Source organism: Hirundo rustica, chromosome 14 (genome assembly GCF_015227805.2).
Source record: "Hirundo rustica isolate bHirRus1 chromosome 14, bHirRus1.pri.v3, whole genome shotgun sequence".
Taxonomy (NCBI): domain Eukaryota; kingdom Metazoa; phylum Chordata; class Aves; order Passeriformes; family Hirundinidae; genus Hirundo; species Hirundo rustica.
The window spans coordinates 17,967,558-17,987,002 of NC_053463.1; the positions used below are offsets into that span (position 1 = coordinate 17,967,558).

The following is a 19,445-nucleotide window of genomic DNA, read 5'->3' on the forward strand; positions in this document are numbered from 1 at the left end:
GAATGGCACTATCAAGGTAAAAAGGAGGTTCTAAAACATAAAAGTCCTCTTCCCCAAACTGTCCAGGCTCCTGTAGGAGGAACAGTCCCAACACATTCACTCTAGTCACCACATCTTGGGAGAAGCTTAAATGAAATGTGCTAATTTGAGGTCTTTTTTTAGCCTACATAAATGAAAATTGTTTGAGAGTTCAGCAAATATAAGACCAGAATAAATACCAAGGTAGGTCTAAGAGATTTTTGTCCAACTTAAATAAAACTTTAGTAAATCCCTGAATCTGTAGTTCAGTGAAAAACAAAACAACCAACCAAATACACACAGAACCCCCACAACCCCTCCCATCTGAGCTATAGTACCTTATTACTGGCCCAAGCTGGCCCTACCCAGAGGCTGGTCATCCCTTAGCCATGGGAAAAACGAATGCAAAATACTGTCATTCTAACGTGGAGCCATTTACACCCTTTTGTACATCTAAGAAAACAGGATTAGCCAGCGGGAAATCAGACTTGACCTCCTGCAGATGTTTTACACATAATTCACCATAAGGGACAGTAAAAATATTTTGGCAGTTGCTTCAAGGATGGTGAAAAAGCTTATCTAGACAAGACTCAGTAAAAGCAGAGGCAGGTAGGTTGTGTGCTTTAGAAATGCCTGGGCGGGGACAGCTGTGAACAGATTCTGCCCTGAACTTTGCCACCTGCAAACTTGCCATGACTAAGAAAAAAGCCTGGAAAGAGAAATGTTCAGAATGTTAGCACAGAAATTCCTCTATCTCACCAGGGTATTCTGCTGCCTCCAAGCACAGCTCAAATGGACAGTATTCCTACAGGGGCAGGAAAACTGCTTGACAAGCTGCCAAGCTCTGGGTCTGGAATTACTGAATGATGAGCCTCAAAAAGGTTCAGAAGATCTGTTTTGCTTGAAAAAGCACCTAAAATGAAAAATAAAGGGCCAAGCCCTGATGTCTTTGATCATTCTCATTTGAATAAACTCATACAGACACAGTCAAGCCCAACAGACAACGACCTCAGAACACGGCCCTGAGCTCCTCGCTGAAATGCATCCTAAGCGCTGGAGTCTCTCAGGTCTGGAAAGAGCGTGAACTTTTCCCATCCCTGCAGAGGGTTAGAATTACTGCAAGAACAAGACCCCATGAAGTTATTTTGATTCTCTTGTTCCTAGTCTCAGCTGGACCCAATAAAAACACTGATGTACAAAAAATAACAGTGAGGAGAGGATGACCAGACTGGGAAGCCCATGTGCTCTTGGGTCTCTGCAGAGCTGCTCCCTTTGTGCCCAGGAGCTCAGGACAGAGCATGGGGACCCTGCATCACTGCCCACCTCCCTCAGACAGCTGTTGGCTGGCTGCTCATCCCTAGGGATGAAGTAGGAGTGATGTCAGCACCACCATCTCCTCTTTCCAAGGAGTCCCAAACACACAAATCTCTCCCACATCCTAACACCGAGATGGTTTCACACACTCCAGAAGTCAGCCCATGCAGGCTCCCCTGTTGTGTCTGCGAGTGCTCCAAAAAGGGTCTAATCAGGAGAAATGTGTAAAGCATCTGCATTATTGGCTGAATTAAGATTATCAGATGTGCCCCATACACAAATACGTTACGTTATATGAAACAGGGTTTTTATTCTAAGTTCTAATTCCAATAAAAGCTGAAATTAGGATAATTAATTTTATGGATCAGAATATAAGTGTGTTTATGCATTTTCTCAAAGGGATTCATTGTAACATTCCCTTCTTCCAGCAAGTGAAAAATATGCTGAAAATAAAGCTGGAGGATGCTCTGGTGTTTTCAGTGAGATTCTAGTGGCTCTGGAACCCAAAGAAGCAGAGGCAGCAGCACAACCTACCAGAAGAAAATATTCTGGCACATGGGGAATATTCCTCTCTGTTTTAAGATTTTAAGCAGAATTTGCTCTTAGATGTGGCCATAAACACAGTTTCAAAGATACCTGACTCCTTAACGTTTGCGCTGCTGAAGCTCCCTTTTGGCAGATAAAAGATAACTTATTATTAAATGAAGTACAGAAAATAGTCACTCTTGAGCCAGAGGATGCAAGAGAGTGTGACTATTTTGGGGTAAGGGTTAAAAGAAGCGGGCAGAGACTGATCTTCTACAGCCCCTGTGGACATCTGGAACCAGCTGCACCCTGAAGAGTGGCTCGGGAAGGACATTGGAGAAAAGTCCTCTGCACCAGCCTTAAGGAGAGGCTTCTCCCTACAGACACAGCACAATTCTTACAACTGTTCTCAGGGCAGAAACAACAGAAATAACACAACAACCACAAAAATCAGGTATCACATTAACTCTCCCTTTAGCACCTTTGGTTTCACGTATTTATTTTTGGAAACTTTTATCACAGGACTGCTCTTAAACTGTTACCCCTAGTCCCCAGCATATGTAAGACTATATACTTCCCTTTTATTGCATTTTAATTGCATGAGAAGTTTTAAAAGTCTTTTTTTTTTCTTTCCTGAAGTCATTTGGGACAAAAGGCATCTGGCACTGGGTATTTAAATAAGACCTGTCAGAACTGTAAAATTAGTTTTACGTTTTAATAAAGGTACTTTTAAAATCTCAAATATAATTCTGCATTCAAACCATAAGTGTTTGGATTAAGAAAAGCAGATCCCATGTTAAATCTTAATATAAAAAATAAATCAAGTACAGAACTAAGCCAGTCCTCATCTGTGGCACTATAGAGAGCAGCAAAGAGGCAATATCTCCAATAGCTTTTCGGGGGGGGCATTCTGAGTTTAAAGCACTGACAGCAGAAAATCTATATTATATTTGCTATATATTATAATTTGCTATTTATCTCAGTTTATCTAGAGACCCAGGCCACATTTAAAGCTCTGACTCAGTCCCATGTTTCCATCCAAAATTCTCTCCACCCTTTCTGTCCTTGCTGGGATGGACCATCCTGCCCTCCTCTCCCCACCCTGCAGGGGTGGCCCCAAGGGCCTGCATGGCAAAAAGATCCCTGGAGGTGGTGGGTGCCACATTGGCAGGGGGCATCTCTGCTGCAGGTGTGCAGCCCACACCCATCCAAACTGGGATTGACAGAGCTCACTTAGCTTGGAGGACTCTGTGATCAGCTCTGCAGTCAGCACAGAATTCACTCCAAGGATCTGCAGGCATAAAGACAAAACAAACCCCAAACCAAACCTTCTTTCCAACACCCGCTACCCTATGCCAGCGAGCACATCCCTCCTCCCTGCCAGGGCACCTTCTGACTCCCCTCCTTCTATCTCCCTCCAGCTTTTGGAGTGCCCAGGGAGTTGCCCACCCCTACACAGACCTGAATATTTGCAGGCAGCCCTGTTTGGCCTGTGCCAAGCCCGAGGACCGGCTGGCATGGGAGGACAAAGCCACCTTTGAACCCTGCCAAGGTGACGAAGTCTCCCCATGTTTGCTGCCACCACCTGAGCTCAGCAACCACTGCTGGAACGCTCATGGCCAGCACCTCCAGCACAGAGGACACACTTGTGGTGGGGACAAAAGACAGCCCCATGCCAGTAACATCTTCTCCAAGGGCTGTATAGCCCAGCACAAAGCTGCAGCCTGACCTTTGCCGAAAGGGAGCCACTTCTCCATCCAGGACTCCACAAGAGGAAAGGAGACAGCTAACACGGACTAAGGAACTTCAGTGCAAGCTCCTGGTGGGGAACTACCCGACCTTTAAGATCCCTTCTAAACAGAAGCGTTCTGTGACTGTGGAGTGGCTTTCCAGGCGCTCGGCAGGCCTGGCCCTCTGCCGAGGTCACAGTGTGGGTGAGGGGAGCGGGCAGAGAAGTGCCACAGGTGCAGACAGGCTCGGGGCAACCCCCAGTCCCAGCCATGCTGTCACCTCCCTGCCGCCAGCTGCCCAACCTGGCGCTTCACCACAGGTCACCTCCGGTGTGAGGAGTTAACGCTCACCCCCCAGGCGCGATGAAAAGGAGACAAAAAGGCAGGATGCTGGTGAATGACAGCAGTGGGTGGCCCAGCCCTGCACACAACAGGCACAGCCAAGTGTGTCTGGCACCAGACAATGCTGGGGCTGAGGTGTTTGGGGCGGCAGCGCCAGCGCCGTTCTCACGGCAGGGCACTCGGCCACGTCGCCTCACAAATCCGCTCCTCTCCTCACTCCCAGCTCTTCCCTGGGGTTGGGTTTGGTTTTTTTCTGTGTTCTCCTTCCTGTTGAGATGTAAGCAGGTCTGCAAAGAAAGCAGGTCAAACCCCCTCAAATGGTATATTTAGAGTTTCTCCTTGGATTCCCATGGCTCCCTTGCCATTTCCCCACTGCTACGGGAAGCGCAGCCTGATATTGGGGTAGCAGCTTGACCCCTGGGCTGCTCAGGGCCTGACATCAAGTGCTGCTAATGGGTTTTGCACTTGTGCTCCAGGGCAGGAAATCTCAACTTCCAGTGCCAAGGGGTTAATTATAATTTAATAGCAAGATCTCAGGCTGAGGGAATTTTTTTCTCCAGCTAATTAAGAGGTGCAATTACCTTTGAGAATCAAAGGGATATTCTGGTACCCAGCTCTGAGAAGTGGATTACATGCATTTAAGACACAAGGACATCTTTGCTCTTCTACATGTTCTTAGTTTTCGATGTTGATCATTAACAAGCAATTGTCATATTTCTGATCCGTCATCGCAATGTCCTGCTGACCACGTGCTGGAAACCACCGCAACAGGGTAACACAGAGTGTTGCTGCTTTCCCTGTGATTACCTGTCCTGCCAGCAACATCGCCCATCACCTGCTGCTCAGAGCTCTGGCAAAGCTTCCTGCTTATTAATTAACAAAGCTTCATGATGACCTTGAGGTGGACAATACCTAACAGCCCAGCCTGTGCTCAGACCACAAGCTCAGGACTACTTCCAAAGCAAGCAGTGCATTGATAAATGTTGCATTAGTTTAATAATAATGATTGTATTTATTTGTAAATATTATTATATATAATAACTATAAATGGATACAATAATTATAATAAGTATTGTATTAACTCCGTAATAAATATTACTAAACTGTCCCATGACAGCCGCTCAGCACTGCTCTGTCCTACCCAGTGGTGCAGTGCAAATTGGAGGACACCACTTGCAAATCCACCCCCTCCCACAACTCTTCCCATCAGCTCCTTGCCTTCCTGTTTGTGCAGAGACTTAACACGTCCAGCTCTCTCTTCTCACCACTCCGGAGGTGACTGCTGAGCCATTTGCAAGGGGTTAATATAATTGAATATTCAGATGTGGGGAGAGGGGCATCTGGGCTAAAGACAGCAGTGAAAGGCTCTGGGGAATCCTCGAAGTCCTGCTCTGGGGACTCAGCAGTTACACACGCGACGCAGGCTGCAGCCTCAGCCTGGCTTGGCACAGACTGCACAAATAGACACTCAGCCATTCATTGTTTTTTAGGGATGCACTGGGCCATTGCTCTCTGGGAAGCGGAGTGCTTAAGTTAGAAACTGACACAACCGTGCAGCTGTCAGCAGCGCACATACACCGCAGGGCTCACACACCCACAGCAGCAGCCTCCACCCTGACCCAGAACACAGCCAGAAGCAGAGGTGAGGCTGGCAGTGGCAGGAAGACCAACCCTTCCTCTAAAGAGGGGATTCCAAGCAGAAACTCTGTCCACGTGGGTTGGAATTAAACTCATGCTGGCAAAGCAGAGAGGGGAGCTCAGCAGCTGGTACCCAACATCAGCAACTCTCCAGCATGAGTTGATTGCACTGTGGCAGCTTTATCAGGCTGCCCTTTGATGTGCTGACAGCAGCACATCACAATGTATTGAACTTGTGGCCAAACGGGCAGAAGCACATGCCCCAAAACCACAGCACATGAGGCATTTTCTGGAATGAGGAGATTACACAGCTGACACCTCGGCATGGAGAGATGTCTACTGGCACTGCTCATCTCACAGGGACCTCCAAGGAGCTCCTTTAGACCTGACAACTGACTTATCCCACAGGTATTGCCATCTCTGCGAGACATCCTTTGGTAGGTGGCTGCCAGAGAAAGGGCACATCAGTTATTGTGAGCCATTTTACAAGAACATCTACAAAACTACACAGACCTGTACCAAGCAGAGCATTTCCAGTACAACCAAGCCCCCAGACAGAATAATCTGTTTCTCTTCAGGAGATTAAGCAAAAATCAGGAAGGCTTTCCTCTGCAATGGTTGAGAAAAATCAGGGTAAAAGAGAGGATGGCAGTTTTTAGAGCATTTATTACTCTACACAGGAAGCCATCTTACTCCTTGCTGGTGCAGGCAAGAGGTTGGGAAAGGACCTGGCTCAGCCCTGGAAAAAGCAACAGAGGGATTACAGAACTATGCTTGTAATCTCAGTTTAACCCACGAACCTGCACAGCATTCAATGAAAAAAGATTGTAAATGCCTCATCAGCAACATGACCAAGCTACATAGGAAAGAAAAAGAAAGGAAGGGCAGATCCAGAGGGAAATAAATTTACTCCAGCATTACCTTTCCCTACAGCTTGCTATTTATTGAAGAAGTAGCAAAAGCTTTGGTGCGCTTCAGGATACAAACGCTGACATGGAAATTCAGAGCCCTGAACTACTTCCAACAGGGAAAATATACTGACCGCAGTCTCTTTGGAGGTCAAACAAAATCAATAGCCTTTCTCTCCAGTCTGTCTCTAAACTAAGCTTCTTTCAAAGACATTCAGAGAAAATGGATCATCTTTTGTTGTTGTGTGTGGTTTTGGGTTGGGCTTTTTTTTTTTTTGGCTTTTTTTTAAGTGGTCAAACATTCATAGAAGCATAAGAACTCCTTCCTCCCTAAGCATACTGAAAGGATTGTATAGAAGTCAACACTGCCCATCAGTTTTACTACACAATAGATGAGTTATCCACTTGTTGGAGAGGAAACCAAGCTGGAAGCTGCTTAGTGCTTGGCAAGAGAGGAAAAAATAAATCAATGTGTTTGCTTGATTGGGGTACGTTTAAAGCTGGTTGTCAATTCGTTCAACACAGTTTGCTGTTAGAGAGCACAACAGTTTAGCCCCAGGAGCTGAAGTTTGCTGCATTTCCTCAGATTCCTCCTGCTGAGAGACAGATATTGGCTGCAGGCAGGTCAGGCACAGAGGAGGAGAAGGGGTGAGGCTGAAGTCACAGCCACAGAGTGAGAGCCTGACATCTGATCCAGCCAGTGGTGGTGGCATCCTTCTGTTCCAAGCACACAGCTCATCAGACTCGTGTCCAGAGAGGAGCAGAGATGACAGCTGGTTCTCAGCCTGGTACACAGCGTGCCTCTCCCCTTTCCTAGCACACACTTTCTGAGATAAACTACAGCTTCCACAGCCTTGTGCAGATGGCATCATCCCTTCCACACAAGTGGGGCACCCCAAGCTGAGCAAAAAGGCAGAAGGACAAAAGAGGGAAAAAGAAAAGCTTTCCCTATATATTGAGGTTCCTCGCTCTCGGGGTCAAATCTTGGATAGCTCCAGACCCCGATGCGTTACCCTGATAATGGACTCAAGGTAAAAGACAGAGGCTCTTTTTCTTCCTCGGGACCACGGTCCCACAGGTTTAGAGCTCACAGCCCAGGAGGAACAGAAAGAGGAGACTTTTTTCACAGAGATTTTAAAACCCGGGGGGGGGGAAAGAGGCAGGGAGAAGAACCACAACTAATGGGAAATAACTTTCGGGAAGGGGGGGGAGGCATAGGGACTGACCAGAGGGTACCAACACCTGAATTTAGAGGGGGCATAGAACATACCATGTGCAAAATATAATAAAACTATTTTTGTGTGCAAATATGATAAACCACCCAGTGCAATCTAATAACAAAAATGAACTATTTAGTGCACTACAACACCTATCTCCAATTTTTTAAGTAACATGAATTCTTAAAAATCTCAATACAAAAATCACAAATGGGGACAAACCACAGAAGTCACTTCCCAAGGGTCCCACTGAATGCATCTGAAGGAAAATCCCTGCCTTCAGAACAAAGGATCAACAATGGCTTTACCTGCCAGTTCTGTTCTGACAATCAGTATTAAAAGACACTCTTCAAAGCAATAATTCAGGCTGAGAAGGCTCTCAAGAGATGACCCAGCTCAACCCTCTGCTTCGAGCTGGACCACCAGGGCTAGGGACCATCAATTCTCACCTGTGCTCCAGCTGTCCTGCAACAAGTGACATCCTGATCTAAGAACACCTAAGGGTGGCATTACTGCGTCACAGGCATGGCTGGAGCAGGACAGACACATCTACAGCTGACTGGGGCCCCAGAACCAGCAGAACTACGCACTGACCCTAGCAGAGTGAGCTGCCCCTGGCCATGACCGCCTCTGGTGCCCTCGCAGCCACAGGAGGGACGTTTACCAGCAGGCACCCATCCCACTCTGCTGGACTGCTGCTGGCAGAACCTGCATGGGCTGTCTTCACACCTGTCTCCAACTGCCCCTCCAAGCACAGCACACCCTGACACACCACAGGAAGGAGGGTTTGCTCCCCAAGCCCAGGTAAGGGGCACCTCGTTTCTGAGCAGTTCAGCATCCTAACATTAGGATCTTAGTCCTGTGCCCACAGAAGTCTAATGGTGCTGGAAAATCATGGGGAAGCTCAGAACAGGCTCCAGCAACGGTGACCCTCAAATGTCCACTCCAGCTCCAGTAGCAGCAGGAACAGGCACGGCTAGAAGCTAGAAACAAAAGTGCTGCTTCTTTGTAATGCTTTTTATCTCCCCTCCTCCAGCCCCCCCAGGTGGGACAATTTACCCCGTGACTATAAAGCTCTTACATGTGCTTGTTAGCACCCCCAAATTAGTAGGTGTAAAGTCAATATCCTTTTGCCTATTTACTCCTAATGAGTCACCAGTCAGAAACTTCACTTGAAAAAAACGGTTACAAATGCAGATGCCGAAGCAAATGAAATGAAGGCAAGAATCACAAACGTTGCACAAAGGCAAGGGGTTGGGCACACCACACAGCACCAGGCCATTGTCACCGGCTCAAACCTAACAGCTTTGATTTGCCTCCCACCGGCTAAAATGGTTTGAAATGCAAGGTCTGAACAAAGGTGCAAGACACAGGAGGAATGGGAGGCACTGCTGGGCAGTTAATCTCCTTTCAATCTCACACAGGAGCTCCAGGAATGGCTCTGTTGAAGTCGGTGGAGTTTCAGGAGTGTAGGAAAAAGGATAATCAAGCCTTGGCTGTAACACTGATCCCTCCATGCAACCAGCAGAAACCTTAGTGGGGATTTATGCTGAAGTCATCTTTAGGCAAGTTCCTTCGGCACTGGAACCTGGACCTACATCACTGACATCAACAGGACAAGACCAGCTTTTGGGAGCTGTGGTGTTCATCCTCTAACTCAACCCAAAGTGTGATTTGAAACCAGGAGCCCAAAGCATCCCCCAGACTGCTTCAGCATTCACTCCTGCAAACTGTGAGCCTTGCAGCTGTCCCGGGCCAAGCACTGCAGACACCTGGACAATATATTTTTAGATTTATCTGGTGCTTACATACCATCCTACTCCTAGCCCTTCACTGCTGCTTCTCTACTCTAAGATCCTCACAGCCTCCAGAGGCTGACATCCCCGGATGCTACAGCTCCCCTCTCACATTCCAACAGCCATTTCTTTTCCTGCTTGTCCTTCCAAAAGCACTTGAGAACATCAGGTGTAAACCAAACCACACCAGCTTGAAGCCAGGATCTCAAACGTGTCACCCACCATGTGGTCAAACAGCAAAGGCTCATATCACCATCGAGCTGCTCAGGAGCAACATCTGCTCCTTCTCTGCCCCACCAGCCCAGTTTTGGGATGAGGCCAGAGCAGCTGAGCAGTGGAGGAGAACAAGGACTCCTCTTCACAGTGCTACCTGGGGCCAGACCCTTCCAGCCAGAACAGCTGTAATCACTGCTGGAGAACACTCAAAACTCCAAAACTCACCAAAGCTAAAAGAGGCAGGGTCATGGCAGATGGCGGGGTTTTATTCGTATGGCTTTGGGAAGAAAGGCACCTTTTTTGGAAACTGTTAATGCAGAAGAGAAGGCCTCTGGGCACATGTTTCAGCTCACAGGGACAAAGGCAAAAATAAACTGAGCACTACCCAGTCATGCTCCAAACTCCACCACTCCAGGCAGCATCAGCAAAGGACAGACATCCCTAAGGCATCTACAACACAACTCAAGGACACAAAGCTCAGGATATATTGAGAAGGTCTCAGCTCCTACATCACCATAAAAGCATGAACTGTCTATTATGGGCATTCAGAAAATACTGGAAGTTCTTCAGGGACCAAAGTGGGCACTATTTATTGCTGGCACAGCTCATTAAAATGAATGCTCGCAGAGTGCAGCCAGGTGCCCATCTCCCTTGAATCCCAGTACCCTCACTTTTCCTCACTGGGAGAAAAAGTAGGTGCTTTTTCTTTTTTACTGGGGCTGCTCACTGCCTTTACATCCAGCTCGCCTTCCACTTCTTGTGAGCGCTGCAACTGCAGACGCTCCACACGTGTTCTCCTCTGCATCCGACTGGCAAGCAGTCTGGAAAATGCCAGTATTGGAATGGCCTGGATTCAGCGGTTTCTGAATGCTGATCGGACACTATTTCGTTCAAGCCACAGATAGTCATTTTTTGGGGGGTATTTTCAGCTCCCATTTTGGACTCTTCCAGCTTTCCAAGTGTCACACATCAGCAGTTTCTCCTCTTCACAGCTTGGTTATTTTTCACCTTTCCGCTGCGCCTGGGGCTCGGTGCAGTTCTGTAGGGCCTGGGCGCTTCCCTGTTCTTGCAGACGGCCACACAGCACTGCTGGTGTTGTGTTTGCTGTGCTCTAGCTTGCAGCTGCGGAAATTCCTGACTATCTGGTTTTTCAAAGAGCTGAGGTGAAATCCAAGCTACTGAAGTCCTTATTTTTTTATAAATTTAACACCTTTCTTGAGGAAACCCCAACCTGAAAACAGGAATGGTCTCACAGCATCTCAAAGCACCAAATAATTCCTTCTAACCAGGCTACTAATGTGGTCTCCATTAGCACTGTCTCCTTAGCATCTCTCCATCTGCAAAGCTTTCATCCTGCTGGCACTACACGAGGTAAGGGGGTGCTGGGCTGAGGGAGGGACACTTGAGAACACCGACACGATGAAATTCATGCCACTTCATTATACGTGAGGAACAAAGTTCCTTCTGTGTCCAGTGTCTGAAGGGTCCAGCCCCAGTGTCTCACCACCCCAGCTCAGCCAAGTGAAGCAGGAGATGCTCCAGGTGAGTGATGAGGCCAATGCCAACACCACCGCGAGTCTCCAGGAATCTGACTTTAAGAGTCTCAAACAGGCGAGTGAGGCTCCATGGTACCTTCAAGGAGAAGTGTAATTTTCACATCAAGTTTTGTATTTCCCATTCTGTCTTTAGTTAGGCAGTTCTTAATAGGGTTATTGACATTTCTTATTTCTTCCAAATGTTTCTTGTGAAGGAAAAAAATCTCTTTGGCCACTTGGCATCATGTATGGGAATGTTCACCCGAAGCAAAATGTACAAGAGCATTTGTTGACATTTTCCCTTCTTCCTCTCTAAAGTGAAAGCAATTAAAAACCCTTTTGGAGGGGACTATTAATTGCACCCCAAGAACCAACTTGAATTCATCAATGACTGGCCAAATGCTTAGACATGGGAAAACCTCAGAGAGCACAAAACAAGGTTTGGTAACAGACACCAACACAGAACAACTGCAATAAGCCCAAAGGAGCTCTCAGCATTTGTGCACAGAGTCACTCCTGGCCTAGAAATATATTTAAAATTATGCAAACTTCTTCCGGGACTTCATCGCAGAATGGTTTGGGTTGGAAGGGACTCTAAAGATAACCTCCCAGTGTCCCCCTAGCAGTCCTCAGTACAGATTTCAGACAGAAGTAATCACCATACCAACAAGCACAGCAGTTTTCCAGAGCCATGGAGGAGAAAGGAAAGCCCTAAGTTTGTTTCTGTGTTATTTCATCAGAGCCAGGGAAAAACATTTAACAAAGCAGCGGTTTGACCTTCATGGGAAAGCACCATAAACACAGCAAGGCAGGAACAGATAACATCATATTGACCTGTCTTCAGGGGCTGGCATTCACATTTTCATAAAGTGTCTGAGAAGATAAATCACTACACTAATAATATTTGTATTGATTATCTAAACCGAAGCAGCAATCCACTCCATTGTCTCACTTCCTCTTAAATTGCTCACAGATGGGATCCTATTTCCTATTCTGCATTTCTAATGGGAGCACTTAAATCACACTGCAGAATTATATACACACACACAAACTGTTAACAAAAACCCTTTTACGACTCACATGAAAATAAAGATTTTTCACTTTGTAGCCCACTTTCCACTCCACACAGAAATTAAAAATGACAAATTATAAGCAGATCTCTAAATTATCTCTCCTCGTTATTTCTGGGTCCCTAATATTTGCTGACACACAGGCCTATGCTTTCCAAACCCTGACCAGTGCTTGTGGAGACCTGAAGTTTGGACACGGAGTTAAAACATTGGGTTTTTTCCCCATAAAAGTCAAGGTTCTTTAAACTATCTCCAGATCCAGGAGTAGGGAAATCCAAAATCAGTGTGGTGTCAGAGGGAAAATAAATTAACGGTTTTGCTGTTAGTGCAGGTACAAAACAAGGACTGCAGAGAGACTGGGCTTCAGGTGTGATGCTGGTTGCAGCAGAAGCTCAGGAGAACAGCTATCAAAATCAAAAAGTAAAGGAAATCGGCAAAAAATTCATTGTTCAAAATAGGTTTTTCACGAACCAAAAAGGCTTGGATTTTTCTGAAACTTCTCATCCTGCCTAAGCAAGGCTTTTCCCCACCCTGGCACGGGCACAGAACATGGCAGGATAAAAACTGAAAACGTCTTCAGTGTACAGATGGTTTGTATAAGATGCTTACGGCTTGTTTCAAACAGAACCTCTGAGAGGCACCAGGAGGTGAGGGCAGCGAGAGCAAGCTGGGAGCCGCAGCGCCGCGCTCAGCCCCAGCCCAGGCTCCGGCCTCACACGGGCTCGGCAAACGCTGCCCGGAGCTGCAGCTCATCCCCTCGTCCGCCTTCGGGGAACAGCTTCACCACTGCCCTGCTGCAGATGAAAAAGGTGCCGTTTTAAGGAACAAAAAATAACCCGGCTCTCGGGGATAGCTGGGCAAGCGGGGAAAAGGCCGGAGCCACAAGGCGCAGCCGGAGGGCTCGGGCCAGTCCCCAGCACCGGTATCGCTGTCCAGCTGCCACGGTGAGTGATCGTCCCCTGCGCCGAGGTCAGCGCTGCCCCCGGGCTGAGTAAGTGAAAATAAATGGCTTAGAAGATTAAAGGTCTTTTTAAAAATTTACTTGTCTTGTTGTGATGTCAAAACTATAATGGGAAGGGACTGGAGGCGGCGATAGGTCGTTTAAATGGGAAACAGCCATCCTGATGGGTCAGCAGGATAAATTACGGAACAGATCCCAGCTCGTGCGGGATTTGGGCCCGAGCTGAACCGGCAGGCAAACCCTTGAACGCACCTGTTCCTGGCAAGAAAAGCAGCTTGGAATAACACGTGGGAAAATGGTGGAAATACAGCGATATTTCAAAAATCCAAATTGCTGTTTGGATTATATCTCTTATCTTCCTTGCAGATAAATTCTGAGCCTTCCAGCCACAATGAGTTTAGTTTGTTACTCCTGCCGCTCCCGGGAGAGGGATCAAAATTGATTTAAACTATTCCAGGAAGGGAAAGAGTTAATCAGATTTCCCAAGGCAGCTTGCTGTTAAGGTGCCAGAAACTGAGGGGGAAGAATGACTTGCTAAAGATGGGACAATGGCACTGGTATTTTGCATTTGTTTCCAGGCTTTCAGAGAGAACAAATGGGAGTCATTAGTGAAATGAGTTTAGGGAGTTCTAAATTAGCTGTCAGGCTGCCAAGCCCGAAGAAGTGCAATGTCAGCCATTAATTCTGGAGAGCACCGGACTACCCAAACCTAGGAAGGAATCCTGCAAAATTTAGATTCAATTAAAGGAGGCTATTTTGCTATAATAATATTTTCCACACATATTACACCTCCTCATGGAACAGAGCCCACTTCTACCACAAATGAAATCTCTGGCAGGATGGAGTGTGCCTGATGTCTAGACAGCCGTAATGTGCTCTCCGTAGGCAGCTCCGCTGGCATCTCAGGGCAGCTCCAGCCCGAGCAGGAGGCTGCAGGGCTCAGCTTCCCGGCTGGAACGGCCCCCGAAGTGACACCGGTTTGCCTCAGCTCCTCGCTGCCCCTGTACCACCCAAAGCAGCACATCTGTATGGGGCGTGATGTCTGTGCTCGGAACGGCCGTGGCATGTAGAGGTCACACCCGGCATCGTGTGCACACCTTCCCCTTTCCCTTCCCCTTTCCCCTTCCCCTTCCCTTTCCTCTTCCCGCTGACAAACCCCAGCTCTGCTAACCCCCAAAGCTCCTGTCCCACGGGAGTTCCGAGGTAACCCCACCACTCCGGGGGAGCCTCAAGAGGCCGGCACTGCCCCAGTGCCCAGTGCTGGGATGCTGATGTCCCTCCCGTGCCCCGTGCCTTGCACAGGGTATCCCCAAATAAAGCCTCCACGCTGCAGACTAAAGAGCTTTTCAGTGGGAACGTTTGTGAAACACAGAGTTTGTAATCTCCTGAGGGACCTGAGAGTGCTTTTGAAACTGTGATGGAATGGATCCATGGACAAAACACTACCTGGAAGGAAGCACAGCCCAGCCTTCGGGACACCCAAACACTGTGCAGATTAAAGTTCCCTCCACGCGGAGGAACAAAGGGCCCTCGCACCTCTGCACTGATGGTTATCACTGTTAACACTGCTCAGTGCCCCGCAGGACAGCAGTAGCTGAGGACAAATTAAACCAAAAACCCCATGGCTGTGAAATACAAATGAGGCAGAAAATGCCTTCACCCAACCAAGAGAGCTCTTTCTGCCCAACTGCGCCGGATACACAGATCGTGAACAAACAGGATAGAATGTCTTCTGCCTTTTGTGAAATGAAAATAAATGAAAGGATCTAAGGTTTCAGGTCACTGATCCCTCTCTTCCCTATCTGTACTATTTATCGGAGGTAGAATATAAAGGTTCCAGGTCCTTTTCTTTTTTCTTTTTTTTTTTTGGTCAGCACTTTAATGGTTGTTTTTTCTCCTTCACCCTTTCATTTTCTGAATGAAAGGACCACTTAGGAACCTGTAAAATAATAATAAACTTATAATAGAAATATTGTTTTTCTGGGCCAGTGCAAATTCTTTCTCAATAGGTTGAAGAGATTAAAGTAAAAATGCAATTTGTAAATAGATCAGTCCTTTAATCAGTTTTTAGTCTGTTAAGAGATAATATTTTGCTCACATAGATCATCTGTTATCTAAAGATCTCAGAGCACTTTAGGAACATCAATTAAGCCTTAAAAAAAACCCCAAAACCTTGGGAGTTAGGTAAGTGTACTTAGATTAATTAGTGTTGCTGTGAGCAGCAGGCATTATTATTAGATTTAATTTAGTCCAATAATTGACTTATCTGTTAATGGATTCTAATTCATCTGAGAAGGGATCAAATCCATCTGATTAAAAGGATTACATCGACTCAATTAATTCTATTAACTGACTTAATTTGCCATTTAATAATCTGACACGCAGGGCCAGATCTTGGTCCCAAAGAATGCATAAACCAAAAATTACACACCAGAATTATTATTACAGCAGAATTACACATTGCAGAGCATGCATTTTGCCTCACGCATGGCATTTGCACACCTGGATAAAGCAGTCAAGGGGTTTTCCTCTGGCAGGATCCCCCAGCCCTGAAGCATCGTTCCTCCCCTGAGCCAGGGCTGGCTGCTCATTCTGCTGTGCTTGGGGTGGCTGATTGGAAAGCTGCAGTTCCCTGCCTGAGATCTGCCACCTCCCCTCTGTTCTGGGCATTCTCTGCAACCAAGAGGTGAGAAGTTTTACAGAAGTCAATAAACCTTGCAATAAAAGTAACCTCCCTTCAAAGGCAGGACAACCCTCCCATTTGGAAGCTGGATATGTGCAAGGGAAAAAAAAAAAAAAGGCATCTGGACAATTTTGTGAATGTAAGGGAAGAAGGGAAAGAGGTGCTAAAACATTATTTGCTGCCCTATCCTGAAAAGGGGCTGGTGCTAACGGGCTGGTGATGAGCAGCAGGGACCTTTGTCCGGACAGAGCTTCCCACGCCAACCCTGAGCCGGCGCGGCCCTTGCCTGATGTCACCTTCTCCTACCCAGACTGGGCTGTTGAGAGAATTCACGGCTGGAGCCAGCTCACAGGCACCTTTTCCCACGTCTCTTGCCTTTTCTCAGACATTTCTGAGACGAGCTTGTCCTCCCAAAGCCCTTCCCAAGCCGCAATCCTTAGGCCACCAACCCACGTCCTCTTCGCCGTGCGCTCCCGTAGCACGGCCGGGGCAGGAGCCGTGGGAGCCGGTGCCATCGCGGGGGTGGCACAACCCTGAAGCCAGCGAAGCCCGGCTCTGTCACACCGTGCCAACACGGACAGAGAGGCAGCCGGAGAGGGCAGGAGAGGGAAAGGGCGGTGGGACGCTCAGCCATCTGCTGCGTGGGAGGAGAGGTGTCCTCCTCCAGATGCAGACCTGATCCGGAGATGTGGATCAAAAGTTTGCAACTGTTGAGATCCCCAGACCCTGCTTAAGCCTCTCTCTGGTCTTGATCAAAGGTTACTCCATAATAATGCCTCAGGGGGAGGGGTTCCTGGCACATAATGAACCCTGTGTCATTGCCTTTGTGTCCAGGTTGGGCTGTAACACGGGTGGTTCTCACTCCAGTAACTCTGACATCTCTCCCCCCTCCGTTATCCCAGACAGGAGCTTTGCAGTCCCAACGCGGCCCACCGCGCCCCACCTCACTGTCTCCCCGATTATCATGCTCCGAGTGTTCCGTGCCAAGGACCAAGAGCAGATTTCCATAATCTTTCATAGGGCTGGGGGCGAGAAGCCTCCGCAGTCTCAGCGCGTTTGCTGAGGAGGCTCCGGACAGAGCCGGGCGGGGTCGGGGGTGCAGGAAAAGAACCCACGGCAGGAGCACTCTGACAGCCGGGAGCAGGGCTTGGAGGCAGGCAGGGATGGGGGAGCGGGGTTTGGAGGCAGGCAGGGATGGGGGAGCAGGCTTTGGAGGCAGGCAGGGATGTAGGAAGAGGTTTTGGAGGCAGGCAGGGATGCAGGAGCAGGCTTTGGAGGCAGGCAGGGATGTAGAAACAGGCTTTGGAGGCAGGCAGGGATGGGGGAGCAGGCTTCGGAGGCAGGCAGGGACTCAGGAGCAGGCTTTGGAGGCAGGCAGGGATGCAGGAGCAGGCTTTGGAGGCAGGCAGGGATGGGAGAGCAGGCTTCGGAGGCAGGCAGGGACTCAGGAGCAGGCTTTGGAGGCAGGCAGGGATGCAGGAGCAGGCTTTGGAGGCAGGCAGGGATGGGAGAGCGGGGTTTGGAGGCAGGCAGGGATGGGGGAGCAGGCTTCGGAGGCAGGCAGGGACTCAGGAGCAGGCTTTGGAGGCAGGCAGGGATGGGGGAGCGGGGTTTGGAGGCAGGCAGGGATGGGAGAGCAGGCTTTGGAGGCAGGCAGGGATGGGGGAGCGGGGTTTGGAGGCAGGCAGGGATGGGAGAGCAGGCTTTGGAGGCAGGCAGGGATGGGGGAGCGGGGTTTGGAGGCAGGCAGGGACTCAGGAGCAGGCTTTGGAGGCAGGCAGGGATGGGGGAGCGGGCTTTGGAGGCAGGCAGGGATGGGAGAGCAGGCTTTGGAGGCAGACAGGGATGGGGGAGCAGGCTTTGGAGGCAGGCAGGGATGGGGGTGCGGGGTTTGGAGGCAGGCAGGGATGCAGGAGCAGGCTTTGGAGGCAGGGAGGGATGTAGGAGCAGGCTTTGGAGGCAGGCAGGGATGGGGGTGCAGGGTTTGGAGGCAGACAGGGATGGGGGAGCGGGGTTTGGAGGCAGGGAGGGATGCAGGAGCAGGCTTTGGAGGCAGGCAGGGATGGGGGAGCGGGGTTTGGAGGCAGACAGGGATGGGGGAGCGGGGTTTGGAGGCAGGCAGGGATGCAGGAGCTCCCGGCCGGGAATCTCGGGCGCTTCCAGGGCAGCACCGCCCTCGGCCACGAGCATGCTCCCGCACGCGCGGGTTTGTTGTTCAGACACGATTGCATATGTATGAAGGGGACAAGATGGGCTTTGACACATAAATTAGCACTTGTCAGCTGCTCCCGGGAACACCTCCTTGCTGCACCCACTGTAAATGCCGCCTTCTTTCACCGAGAGGAAAACTCCATCACGGCACCTGACAGCCACCGCGGGCAGGAGCCGTCCGCGGGCGGCGGTCGCAGCGCCCAGCGACTCGTTTACACATCAGAGCTTAGGAGGACGAATGCCATAAAATGACACAATAATTAGCAGCCATGTGGCACTTCTCACTCCTGCAATGTCTGGAAATTTGGGAATGACAACGGACAAGGTTGATGAGACCTCAGGGCAGGGTTTCCTCAGAGTGGGGCTGACCCCACAAAAGTGCCCTGGGCGGTCACTTCCTACCTGCCAGGTGCTCTCTGGTTGTCGCTTCCCGTGGCACAGCTCACGCTGCTCCTGCACCCGCGCCGGCAGCAGCAGCAGCTGCCCTCGGAGCTCAGCATGTGCCTCACCCGTCCTGAAGCTTCCCGAGGGAGCAACAGCTCGCAGGTTTTGACCTGCCCTCCTCGTAGCTCAGCTCCATCTCACCAGTGCTGCACCAGACAATTGCACACGAATGGCTGAGCCACCTAACTCACACACACCTCTGCAGCAGCACAGGAATGTGCGGGGCTGCACATCCCAGACATGAACAGGATCAGTGCTCTCAACAGCCCGAAATTCCTCATAACAGCCAATGAGAATAAAAGTATCTCAGCAGCAACAATCTCAAAATGAACCAGAATTACAGCATTTTTCATAGCCCAGCCTCTAGCAGTATTTCCAGCATGTTGCTTGTGTGCAGATCACAATAGGTGAATGATAGGTGAATGTGCTGCTAGCACAGGTAAGTATTGTTTTTCCTGCAAGATACATACACTCAGAGATTCAGCTTGAGCTCTGTGGCACTCTCAAAGCTCTCACAATCTACTTTCAATTCAAACCAAATATCCCACCACCTGAAAAGGTGAGAGTGCTTCATTCAAACACTGGACTCACCCAAACACGAGCCCAAGAGTTCATGGAGAAAGGACTTCCCCAGCCACCAATTTAGGTATCATTTATGAATTGCAGTAAACACACTGGGAGCTCATGGCTTGGACAGAAAGACATTCTTCTCTTCAACCATATACTAATAAATTGGGGCATGGCAGTACTGTGGGAACTGCCCGCAGCTGGGAGGCAGCGCCAGCAAAACAAATCTCATGTCCTTAACGTGGAAAGAGTTTTTTTCCTTATATTTTG

The 19,445-nt window shown here is 48.9% G+C and overlaps 1 protein-coding gene across 1 annotated transcript in view; it reads right to left on the bottom strand.

Annotated features, from left to right (window-relative positions):
* Nucleotides 1-19,445, bottom strand: part of FGF18 (fibroblast growth factor 18) — a 65,675-nt gene that overhangs the window by 23,546 nt on the left and 22,684 nt on the right. The window lies entirely within an intron of this gene.